Source organism: Rhineura floridana, chromosome 10 (genome assembly GCF_030035675.1).
Source record: "Rhineura floridana isolate rRhiFlo1 chromosome 10, rRhiFlo1.hap2, whole genome shotgun sequence".
Classification (NCBI taxonomy): domain Eukaryota; kingdom Metazoa; phylum Chordata; class Lepidosauria; order Squamata; family Rhineuridae; genus Rhineura; species Rhineura floridana.
The window spans coordinates 82,944,487-82,957,264 of NC_084489.1; the positions used below are offsets into that span (position 1 = coordinate 82,944,487).

The window sequence follows — 12,778 nt, forward strand, 5'->3', positions numbered from 1 at the left end:
CTCCCTGATGATATATCCCTTTTTGTGGGTGGGTGGTGGTGTTTTAGTTACATTTGCAATGGCACTGGCATCCTGAACATCAGAACTAGAAGGAATGATGACAGAACAGAAGCAGATTGCAAATAGGCGGGGCAAACACTGAAGAATGGCCTGCATGCCTTGCTTATGAGCTCTTAGAGGCATCTGGCTGGGCACACAATGTGAGGCCAGCTGGGCCCTTGTCTGATCCAATGAGGCACTTCTTACAAAGATAATTTCTGTGAACTGGGACATGAGAGCTACAGGTCACTCATGCCCTTTCTCTGTGAAGCCTCTGGAAAATGACAGCTGGTAGATATGACCGAGGGATGGAGTAGCAGACTGATATTTGCCTTGACTGAATATAGCCGTCTATAGCTAGACTGATGCCACCCTAAGCGGGGACGGGGGTGATATGGGTGGCGGTGGCGGCAGCAGCGGAGGAGGAGGTTCCGCGCAAGTCACCCCTGGAGTCCCCAGAGGGGCAGTAGGGTTGCCCTCTGTCGTCTCGCCGGGGCAGCTGGACGTCCAAGAAAATCAGGACATTCCCCTCCCAACAACAAACATATGAAACTATAGACCTGGTTGCAAATGCAATTCAGCTGGCTAGGAGGAGACTGGAATTTAACACAGAAAATGCAGTTACTTGTACCACGGATAAAGCCACCATTAAGAGCTACTATGTGCATTGTTATTTAACTTTTGCAGATTGTATTTTGTATTGTTTTACTGATGCATTTTTATATTGTATTTTATATTTGTGTTTTTTGTAAGCCGCCTTGAGGGCCTTTGGCCAAAAGGCAGGCTATAAATAAACTAATAATAATAACAACAACAACAACAACAACAACAACAATAATAATAGCAGTTCTTACGATTTGAGAGTTCCTCCTCAGAAGGTTCTCCTCCGAAGGAGGAACTGACAAATGCAAGTTATCGTTCCGAACAGATCTGGCGAGGGCCCGTGCTGTATACCACCCTTGTCAATGCATGTCCCTCAGGGACGTCTCATTTTGCTTAAGCAGATAACTATCCTATTCACTTGCGGATTTCAAGGGAGGTGGAAGCAATTACCAGAGCCCAGCCTAGCCAAACCAGGACCCTGGACAGCGTTCAGTGGAGCCTGCTGGCTGAGCTACGGAGGATGTTGTCTCAGTGAAGGCTTTCCTTTCCAGTGGTGCCCCCTGCCTCCCCTCCCGGGACAGCTGTCTGCAGATCCTTAAAGGGGCCACAGCTGATCCAGCCTGCATGGCTGTGAGAGCAGGGGAAGCCATAAGGAAGTCATATCCAGAGCCTAAGGGTGATGGAAGAGCCACATCCTCAGGGGGTAAAGGGGGTGCTCCTCAACCTGAATGGGGTGGCCTGGGATTTATCAGAATACTCCTCAGGATAACATTGGGACTTGGATGCAGGAGACATGACACCAACTTTTCCTTCTCCCTAGGACAGCAGTATGCTGCATGGAAGGAAGTACTACCTAGTGCTTATTCATACACCAGATAAGCATTGAGCAGTATAGTTAAACTTTCAGTACAAGATTCCCACTGTCAGTCCATCTTCTAATCATCAGATACAATCCCCTCTCTCTTCCCATGTGAGGAGGTGGCATATTGTAATCGAAGAAGCCAGCTAGGAGAGCCGGCTTACGCTGTTCTCTGCACAACTGCCTCTTGAGGGAGGCTAGTTGAATCCCAAAACTATCCAGTGTGCTGCCACCACGCTCCCCTTCTAAGCAACCTCTGGCCCCAGACGTGAGGTCAAGGCAATTATTATAAAGGGGCTCAGAGTCAGCACAAACTGCACTACCCAGGTAAACCCCCTCTTAGCTTACTGGGAAAACAGGGCAAGCCTCCAGCTGCCTATCCCATCCCAGAGATCAACACAGCTTGATCATTCCCTGTCAGACTCCACCCATTCGCATAAGTAGCATGCGCCCAGTGCCCAGGCACATGGAAGATTACAACAACCTTTAGGGTTTGGCATAAACACAACTTCAGGCACCAGCAACCAAATCTCTTCTTGATCTCCCCAGAGGTCAGAATAATGGGCTCAAGTTAAGGAAGCCAGATTTTGTCTGAACCTCAGGAAAACTTCCTAATCGTTAGAGCGGTATGACAATGGAATCAATGGGCTCTCCAACACTGGAGGTGTTCAAGAGGCAGCTGGACAGCCACCTGTCAGGGATGCTTTAAGTTGGATTCTTGCATTGAGCAGGGGGTTGGACTTGATGGCCTTATAGGCCCCTTTCAACTCTACGATTCTATGAATTATATGAAATTTAGTGAGAACAAACAAGGAAGAGGAAGACAATTGGAGCAAAGCAGAAGATGGCTTCAAGAAAATATATGAAAAGAGCCTTTGTGTTCCTTTCTATCGATCCTGTTCTTAGCTACTTATAAATAGATGTCTGGCCTCCTCACGAGTAACACAGCATAGATGGCCAATTGCAGGTTTTCTGAGGGTCAGTGAGGGAGAAAGACTGCATGGCTACAGCCCATTTTTAAGAGTCCAGGACTCACGTTAGTGTTGAATGACAGCTGGTGGTTTCCTCCCAATCATGTCACTTTTGCCAGGTAGTCAGTTTGATAGCTTTTGAGTGTTGGGGGAAGATGGTAGACACCTTCTGTGAGCAGGGAAAGATGGCAACCATGGTGTAAATTACTACCGGATTTCCCTCTCTCTCTGCTAGACAGGATTTAATCAGGAACTTTGTGCATTTCAGAAGGGATGTGCCTTATTTACCAGGCAAAATGGCAGACAGGAGCCTAGGCTTTGCCGCAAACATGAATCCTCCCAAGTCTTACTGCAGACAAAAATGTTCCATTTGCATCAGTGGAGTGGGGTGGGTAGGTGGGAAGAATGAGAAAAATCAGTAATGGGAGTAATGCTGAACTAAGATGACTTGTGTTACGGGGGAAATAAGGTCAGGAGAGTAATGAAATCCTTTCTGTCCTTGGAGAGGAATAAAAGACAGGTTTTCCCTATTCACTACAGCGAGGTCTCTTTGCTGCTTCACCGTAATTGAGAGATTGAAGTGCTCTTGGAAATGGAGCGAAGAACAGGGAAAGAAGTGCATTAGCCTCTCTGACACTTCCGGCACATGCCTTCCCTTCCCTGAAGGACCGTCGCTCAGTGGTAGAGCATCCACTCTGCATGCAGCAGATCCCAGCTCCAGTCCCCAATGGCATCACCAGGTAGGGCTGGAAGAGACTCCCTGTCTGAAACCCTGGAGTGCTGCTGCCAATCAGTGTCAGCAATACTGAGCTAGATGGACCAATGGTCTGATCTGGCATAAGGCAGCTCCCTGGGGATTGAACCTGCGGCCTTCTAAACGCAAAGGAGATGCTCTACCCTCAGTGATGGCCCCTCTTCATTGAGCAACAGCCCTTCTTGTTTGCATTTCTCACCTCTGGGAGGATAGGCTAGTCTCCACAACTGCAGCTCCAATGCCCTGTGGTTACCTTTGTGCTGCCTTGCCTAAGAAAGTCTCTCTCTCTCCTTTTTGCCTCCTTCATACTCTGGTTCCCTTCAAGTGGCTTCCGCCATATTCTCCTCTGGGCTCCCTCCTCCTCCTCCCTATAACCTGGTTTAATCCCAAGTACCTTGCTAAAACACCTTCCATCCACTCCTCCTTTTGCCTTCCAACTGCACTCTTCCCCTGCCACTTCTCTCTTTTCTCTCTTCGGCATCTCTCTATCTCTCTGGTGCCCCTACACACTCTCTCCCTCCAGCTAGGGATGTGCTAGAATTCCGCCCAATTTGGATTTGGTACCGAATTTTCCATCAATTCACTTATTCTCAATAGCTGAGGATCGGCTTTTAATGTAGCTAATTTTCCCAGCTACTTTTGAAAACTGAGTTGTTGTTGTTGTTGTTTTAAACTGCCTTTAAAACATTGACGGTAAGAATGATAATTTTTTCACATTTTCTTTTAAAATATTGATATTTCTTCCAAAAGGGCAACATTTCCTTTAAAAATATTGATATTAATATCAACATTTTTTCCAAGCAAAAAACCCACCACAGATCAGTAAAAGCAGTAGGCTAAAATGTAAGCTGAAACTGAACCCTTATATAGTAGTAGCAGCTGCAGTAGGAGCAGCATAGTTGTTATCACCACCTGTGCTGCAAGGCGCTGCTCTATTTAAAGGACCCAGCCTTTCCCAGTAATCTTCTCCTGCAATGGAGTGTGGAAGCCTCGGGTCTTCCTGGGTCTTCTGCTGTGGAGTCACAGACTGGCAGTGCCACATCTGCAGGCTGGGGAGGGAGAGGGTGGCTGCCCCCACCGCTGCAGTTTCATCTGAGAACACTTCTGGGGCTGTCCGTTTCCCTTCTGCTTGAGAGTCCTCAAGTCCTGAAGAGGAGGAATCCAACTCCATGACACAGATGCTGTTGGATTTCAACTTCCACCAGCTGCTGCCAAAAGGGTCAATGATCAGGGATGATGGGAACTGTAGCCTAGCAACATCAGGAGGGCCACACAGGTCCCCAATCTTTGGTTTAAATGGTCCCAGCTCAGGCTCCCTCTTTATCCCCTTGTCCTATAACACTGTCTTGGTAGCTCTGGCAGGTTCCCAGGTCTGCCTGCAAGACCTGCACTTGCATGTGATACCAGTCACGGGTGCCGTAGCCTGCAGCTAGACCTGGCTGGCATTTAAGGTGCTGGGACAGAGGGAAGGCAGCGCACAGAAGCCCAGCGACAGCCTACAGATAATAAACATGTGCAACACTTTACACATATAATCTCAGTAGTGTGGCTGAGTCTCCCTAGAACAGCTTTCCCTGACCTGGAACAGTGCTGGTCGGGGCTGATGGGAGCTGTAATCCAAATCATCCGGAGGGTTCCAGGTCAGGGAAGGCTGGCGTAGAACCTCATGGCCAAGAGAAGCTTTGAGTTGGGGATACATTACACCTGCAGTATCATTAACGTGGCAGTTCCTAAAAGCAGGCTCTGAAGTGAGTTTGAACGCAAGTATTCTGCAGTGGGATGCGGAAATTTCATGAGTATTAGAATCAGAGCTTGGAAAAGTTACTTTTCTGAACTACAACTCCCATCAGCCCAATCCAGTGGCCATGCTGGCTGGGGCTCATGGGAGTTGTAGTTCAAAAAAGTAACTTTTCCAAGCTCTGATTAGAATACAAAACAAACACATCTGCAGTAGTGCTCACTAGGGATATTGGAGGATTCCGACGTAAACAGAGACGGGAGGGGAAATTGCCACTTTTGGCTTATTTGTTCCATTTCTGGAACAGAAGTCATTCTAGGGAGTACGACTGGAATTTGCTCTTGTTGTAGCTTTCAGTCTGCAAACAATACAGAATTGATAATGTGTCCCGCTCACTTGCATTGCCTTCCCTTTGTTATCATATGAATGGGGTGGAATAATGTAGTGACGATGTAACTTGTGTAATTTACACAATTAATTACACAAGTGACATAATTTCACCACAGCAGACAGCGAGGTGAATAATGTCATTTTGATGGACGAACTGCAGCAGAACAGAAACAACGCTTCATGCAATGAATACAAGGAGGGAAAGAAAACAATGCCTTTTTCTTTCCCTGGTACTTTCTCCCTCCTATAACATGGAATCAGCAGAACATAATAGGAAGCTGCCTTATACTGAGTCAGACTGTGGGTTCATCTAGCTCAATGCTGTCTACACTGACTGCCAGTGCCTCTCCAGGGTTTCAGGCAGACTTCTCTCTCAGTCCTGCCTGGAGATGCCAGGGATTGAACCAGGGACCTTCTGCATGCAAAGCAGATGCTTCACCCATCTAGCTATGACCCTTCCCCAGGTGAGGTGAAGTTTGAACAGAAGTCTAGAGAAGGTGAGGAGAGCCACAACAGATCCTCGGAATAATAATATTCATACTCATATTCACTCTGATAATGACAACAAGGATTCAGAGCACTCTAAGACTTTAGTGTGTGTGTGTGTGTTATGTGCCTTCAAGTTGATAACCTCCAATAAAATTTGTTATAAACCCTCCTGTTCAGATCTTGTAAGTTCAGTACTGTGGCTTGATGCTAATTAATTAGTGCTAGCCCCACAATATTAGTAATTAATGTTGTGTAATAATGCAGAACACCTTTGATGTTTCCAAAGGGTGACATCCAATATAGGAAAAATATATTTTCATGTCCCCATGTTTGCTTTATTCATTTTCTTTCAAATTAATTTTCTGAACACACTGCTCAGTATTTCTGCTTTAATGTTCTGCTTAATTTTTTAAATTGGGTTTTAATTGTATTGCGATATGTGTTTACTTGCTTTTGCTTATGACTGTAATTCTTGTGAATTGCTTACATATTTTGTTCAATTAAGCAGCATATTATAAAAGTAAGTAGGCAAATAAATAGTGATCAGGTTTCAAAAAACTCTACGATTTTAGACCAGATGACATACTTTAATGTTCTCATTGCACGATTAAAAACTATTGGTTCTTTGGTTGCCTACTCCAGAATCTCCTCTGTTCTGGATTTGGAGTTGGTAGGGACAATGTTATATATCTGCATATCTGTGCTTTTAAAAATATTATTATAAATCAATTACAAGACCATGTTCCATTTCCAAAGTCCTCCCATAGCAGCCAATGCTTCCTTAGTAACCAAAGCTATTATACCAACAAATCTTTCTTTGTCGAAGTATCAAATGCAATACCAATCACAAATCCTGCAATTTCATAACCCAAACTGAATTGCAGAGCAATCATCTCTTCAAAGCTTTGCACACTGTCAGCTTGACCTTGCTGAACTAATGCTCTCTCGAACTTCCTCTTTAATTGCCTTTTCAAATTGCCTCGACATTCTCAAGCAAGTCTTCCTCTCTCTCTTCTTGCTTGGTACAATAGCAAAGGCCACTTTTGAAAAACTAATGCATCACAAAAAGCGTCCTTTTAGGATTCACGCAGAACTACCGGGGACATGGTCACAGACCCAAAATGAGATGATATAAAAGTATAAGAACTTTGAGAAATGGTGAACTTTTATGTCAATTGCTGGGTTTTCTATTGATTGCTGGACATAAGACAAAGGCAGAAAGGGCTGTTCGAACACAGATTAAATAGAGACGAGGGAGAAAATAAATTCAGTTCGTATTTAAAGGTGAGCCTACCTGATCTGCACTTTCTGAAATAATACACCAAGCAACAGCCCAGCCATCCTTCATAGTTTGCACTTCCTCGCAATTTGCCATTCAGTTCTCCAGCCATGTGTTTTTGTATATATATATACACACACACACACACATACACAAAGTATACATAAAATAGCATATATTAGTGAAAACAATGCCTAGCATGCATTAGATCAGGGAAAATGCCTTGCAAAAAATGTGTGTATTAAGCAAAACTGCATACAAAATTGTGTTTATGAAGAGAAATTTGCCGATGCATTTTCATGAGGTCATTTTAAAACAAAATAATAATCACAAATTGCCACAGAAATGTGGAAATCTGAAGACTGGAAAAATGAGGAACAGACAACCCAGCTTGGATAGATTATCCCCTCTTTCGTTGGCGTTAGTTGGCATTCAGCCCTTCGCTGTTGTGTGGCCCTCGACAGATGCTCATTGATGTTAGGATCAGGGAGGATTCTGGTTCGCTCCACATTTTGGAGCAACTCTTCCCATTCCCTCTCCAAGATCCATGCACTGATCACAACTTTGACCCATGGATTAAACCACATAATTGATGGACAGAACCACACACGGGTCCCTACTGTGCTTACAAGGTGATCCCTGCGACCCCCCTTTCTCGCTTTTAACTTTGTAAGCATTTTAAGCTCCTGAGAGCAGGTCTGTGGCTGCGTGGTTAAAAACAAACCACCACCCATCAGGAGCCCCACTGCCACCCCTGTAGCCCTGTGGCTCGTGGGTGGACCACTGTTAGTTACTGGGAGGGAGACGGGGGAGGGAGTGGAGAGGCCGATGTGGCACAAACACACCGGCAGAAGTGCCAGATTTATTCCGCCGGTGTGTTTGCGCCAACAGCAACCCAATGACTAAAGAACTAGTGTGTCTGTTCTGCCCCGGCCGGCAAGGTGCTTCTTCCTGTGACCCTGTTTTTCTACCTCTATGCTGTCACTCCTCCTCCACTTATCACCTCTAGCACACTTAGACCAAAGGAAGAAGAAGGTATGGCAGCTATTCTTCCCCTTGTCTTCTCTCTTCAGGCAGCTATGCAGCTGGGCCCAAGAGAGAGAAAGCCAGAGAAGTGGGTGGCAGCAACAGCCATCTGGACGAAGTATACTTTGTCAAGTCTCGCCCATGGGCTTCCCCAAACCTGGCCCTAAGGAACGTTCCATCGCAGGTGTTTTTTTTTCATAAGCATTTTCTGAAGATGGTGGCAACGGATCTCTCTGCAAAGCAGCAGCTTGATTAATATGTGCACGCCAGAGAAGGATGGAAATGAAAGGGGCTGTAGGCTAAATGCTAGATCTGCACATTCCGTGCATTATGAGTCAATTAGCCGACTCCTCTGGGGGGACTGAGCGACTGGAAATTCAGGATGCTAACAAGCTCTCCCCACTGTCCACAAATGCCACGGAGTGATTCAGATCTTGCGGCAATGCAGCTAGTTGCAATTAGTCAGGTGGCCCCCAGGAGCACGGCTGATGGTGCAATGGCTCTGTGCATTGTCTAAATCCTTATAACCTTTCATTAGCTTGCCAACACTTCTGGAGATGGGCACTGTCAGACAGTGTTGCACAGGCACTCAGCAATCTGAGTTCACTGCTAGTATGTACAAGTGGGACCTGCAACAAAATGTTGCAATGCGTCCTCACCTTCCAACAATAAATAAAGGGTCTTATCCAGTCAGCCAACTGTACCCTTTTCCAGGACATTCCATTCCATCCCGCTGCCCTTTCTGTTCTTTCCTGACCTTCAACATTTCATGACACCTCACTGGGCTGTTTGTGTGTGTGTGTGTGTGTGTGTGTGATCCCCTTAGAATTTTTTAAAAATTGACTTTTTGTACATTTGCAAACCTCAAGGTTCCCCCAAGCATGCCAATAATCTTCTTCTCTCTTCTCAGTGGCCCCATTTGAACTCAGTTTCTGTCGGCACACACCACCTGAGTTTGCTATTAACGGCAGAGAAGATATCCTAGGGTGATGATAAGACAATGAACCTCCACGTTCAGAGACAGTATGTCACTGAACACATGCTGAAGGCACAACTACATACAAAGGCTTTTGCTTTCATACTCTCTGTGGGCTTCCTGGGGGCACCTGGACGTGGGAAACAGGATGCGGAACTAGAAGGATATTCGGTCTGATCCAGCAGGGCTCTTCTTACATTCCTCTGTGCAATACAATTTGGCTGGGGCCAAAATACTGCACGGGAGGGGGCTTAGAAGCAATATTGAACATAAGTACACAAGAAGAGCCTTGCTGGATTAGGCCAGTGGCCCAGAGCCAGTGTGGTGTGATAGTTCGAGTGTTGGACTATGACCTGGGAGACCAGAGTTCGAATCCCAACTCAGCCATAAAGCTCACTGGGTGACCTTGGGCCAGTCACTCTCTCACAACCTAACCTACCTCACAGGATTATTGTGAGGATAAACTGGATTGGGGAGAACCATGTACGCCACCTTGAGCTCCTCGGAGGAGGAAAGGTGGGATATAAAATGTAATAAATAAATAAACAATCTAGCCCAGCATCCTATTCTCGCAGAGCCCAATTAGATGCCTCCGGGAAACCTGCAAGCAGGATCTGAACGCAACAGCACTCTCCTCACCCATGATTCCCAGGCAACTAGAATTCAGAGGCAAACTACCTCCGACAGTGGCCAGCTATCTGCTTCCAAACTCATAGGCATATAGCCATCATGACTAGTAGCTACTGAGAGCCTTGCCCTCCCTACTGAGCCAATATATTGCGTTTCTCCCTCTCTCTCTCCCTCTCTGAATGGAGCAGATGGAGTGTCTTTGGAAATGCCAACACACCAGATTGCTTTGCTTCCATTTGGCACAATGTTGCTAGGCAGAATTTTCAACACATTGCCCACCACTGCTTTACCAACCCGGAGCCCTCCAGCTATTTTGGACTATAACTCCCACCCTCCTCCTGTGCCAGGTCCTTCCTCTGTTCCGCGCTATCCTGGCAATATGTGTTTTCTTGTTTCTTAAAACAGATATCCCCTGCCTCTCAAACAAAGATGCCTGTGGGAGCTATGAAACGCCTTCTCTGGAAATGGTAATGTAACACAATAAAATTCAACATCAAATTGAAAACACAAACAAATAAAACAGATGATTAACCGAGTTCCAAGACTGACAGGGCCCTCAGGTAGGTGCCTCAGTGCTCTTCCTGGCTGCAGGCTTATCTGGTCACAGCTGCAGTCAGTTGGGAAGCTGCCATTTTAAATTTCCCACAATGCCCCAAATGTCTGACTTGGCATCCCCACTGAACATAGCGGGAAGCTAAAATGGTGGCCCTGTTCAAATACAATTAAGAGACAATGAGAATAAATATATATATTCCTGTTGCCTAAATACTGGTGAGGACACTTGGCTAATTAATTTGGGGGTGTGTGAATTCTAGATTGGATTAACTTGAACTGAGAAGGCTTCAAACTGCATGGAGAGTTGGTACCCTCTACTCCCCAAGGCACTCTGAGCAAGATTTCTGAAGATCTTAGTAGCGGGGCAAGTTCCTAATGATTCTCCGCCCCACGGGTCTCATTAGGCCCACCAGCCCTCTCCATTTGGCCCACGAGGCCATTTTGGTGAAGCCACACCCACATCTACAATGTCAAATGGGAGGCAGGCAGGCCAAAAGGGGGGGAGTTCAGGCACCGCCAATCAGCTGAGAGCAGGTGATCCTTCTGGGTCCAGATTATTTAGGTCTGACATCAGACTTCTCCACATTGCTTTCTTGCATTTTCCTGCCCCCAATGAGGGCAGCAAATGCTGTAGAGCTGGAAAGGGAAACCCAATGGCGAATGGGGCGCTGCCCCACCAAGCTCAGTCTGTCTTCAGCCAGTCCAGCTACCTCCTTATTTACAACCAGCCTTGGGGGTGGCCCTGGCTACCAGCTTCCTGACTCAGAGTTGCCCTTGCAGAACTCAGCAGAAAAGAAGATGGGGACAAAACTGGAATGAGTATGGCGCTTCCTGGCACTGGTTCCTGCTCCACATTCTGTTGGTCTCTCTGCCTTCCGCCCTACCAGTTCCAACGAGCATTAGCCACCACAGGAAAACACGCAGGTGAATCTTAGTAAACATGACTGCGAGGGGGTGGGGAAGAGCCCTGCAGTCTGAGGCGAGGCAGGTGTTGATCAGAGAAAGAAAATCTTTGTGGTGGCGGCTCCCCATTCATGGAATTCCCTCTCCAGAGAGACCCACCTGTCACCAGCACTGCTTTCTTTTTGATGCCAGGCAAAGACGTCCTTTCCCCAGGTTTCAAAATGTATTTTAGTGTATTAATGAATTTTTTTTTAACAAAAATTGTTGTTTACATTTTATTTTGTTTTTGTAAACTGTCCTGGAGGCTCCCTGAAGGGCAACACAGAAATATTTTAAATAAATGCAATAAATAAACTCAACACAGGGCTGTTATTTTGGGCATCAGCACAATAGTGTCACATCTTGTTCTGCACTTATAGTATATAGCACACCTGTCATTTGCACAGTGACTCTACAGCAGGGGTGGGGCCCCCTTTTTTTTAACTCTGAGGGCCACTTTCCCTTCTGGGCAATGTTTTGGGGGCCACACAGTAGTGTTGCTAGGGCAGAGCAACAAATATGAATCTTACCTTTGTACAAGTAGGCTAGTTCCTCACACATCCCTTTCTATCTTCCATCCAAAAAAAAAAAAACATAATCAGAGTTCAAGGACACATTCTAGCTAGTCAAAAACACTCTAGGAGGATGCAAAGCAAGGCCAATGGAGGCTGTGGCCTGGGAAGAAGAGGTGTGGCCTGGGGACAGTTTCAAGGGCCAGACAGAGAGCTCTGGAGGGCCGAATTTGGCACCCAGACCTGAGGTTTGCAGCCCCTGCTTCACAGCGTTTGTTATGCTCACAATGTCCTTGTGCAGAACGTCACTGCTATCCCCGTTTTAAAGATGGGGCACTGAGAGCAGCGAAGAGTAACTTCCCCACCCCTCCCCAAATTACTGACCAAATCTGATTTCACAGTTATTCCTCCTGCAAATTCTGCTGTGGCCTCAACTGAAGGGAGGATTCTGCATTTGACACCCATGCATTTGAACAAGTGCTAACAAGTTCTCATGAAAGGTTTGAAAGACATTAAATGAAGAAGAGGTGAGAAACTCCCGGGCTTAACTCAAAGGATGGTTGTGAGGCATAGACTCCACTTCTGAAATGAAACCTCTGCTGGGACCCAGGGCCGAGGGCTTCAGGGTCGTCTTTCTCAGCCCTACCTGGAGATGACAGGGATTGAACCTGGGACCTTCTGCATGCAAAGTGGATCCTCTATCACTGAGCCACGGCCCTTCCCCATCTGAGGCTTGAACCCTGATCTCCCAGATCCAAGCCTGCTTTGCCCAAAGTGCCCAACAGTGAACATTCAAGATGTTCTTATGCCGCCTGTGACACCCATCCCTTACCTTTAAGAATGGGCCCTTCTTTACCCCTACTTTCTTTGATTTCTTTTAAATGTCGCAAGAGATTGGAATTTATTTATTTATTTATATCAGCAACAGCACACATGTTTGTAAAATGCACAGGGTCAAGCGATGCCCCAACAGTTCAGCTGCAGAATCTGCAGAGCTGCACAATTGCACAAGGAA

The 12,778-nt window shown here is 46.2% G+C and overlaps 1 protein-coding gene across 8 annotated transcripts in view; it reads right to left on the reverse strand.

Annotated features, from left to right (window-relative positions):
• CRHR2 (corticotropin releasing hormone receptor 2) overlaps positions 1-12,778 on the reverse strand; it is a 218,456-nt gene that overhangs the window by 27,882 nt on the left and 177,796 nt on the right. The window lies entirely within an intron of this gene.